The sequence below is a fragment of the Lupinus angustifolius genome, chromosome LG15, assembly GCF_001865875.1.
Source record: "Lupinus angustifolius cultivar Tanjil chromosome LG15, LupAngTanjil_v1.0, whole genome shotgun sequence".
Lineage (NCBI taxonomy): Eukaryota > Viridiplantae > Streptophyta > Magnoliopsida > Fabales > Fabaceae > Lupinus > Lupinus angustifolius.
The window spans coordinates 12,309,851-12,310,112 of NC_032023.1; positions in this window are offsets into that span (position 1 = coordinate 12,309,851).

Below are 262 nucleotides of genomic sequence, written 5' to 3' on the forward strand. Positions count from 1 at the left end.
GTCCTCATCCTATCCTCATCTTATCCTCATTCTCATTCTCGTCCTCATCCTATCCACTTCCTCATCCACATCCTCTTCCTCATCCTCATCGTCTTCCTCATCCTCATCCTCATCCTATCGTCATCCTCATTCTCGTCCTCAACCTATCTTCATCCTCGCCCTCATTCTATCCTTGTCCTGATCCTCATCCTCTTCCACCTCCTCATCCTCCTCCTCATCCTATCCTCATTCTCGTCCTCCTCCTATCCTCATCCTCATCCTC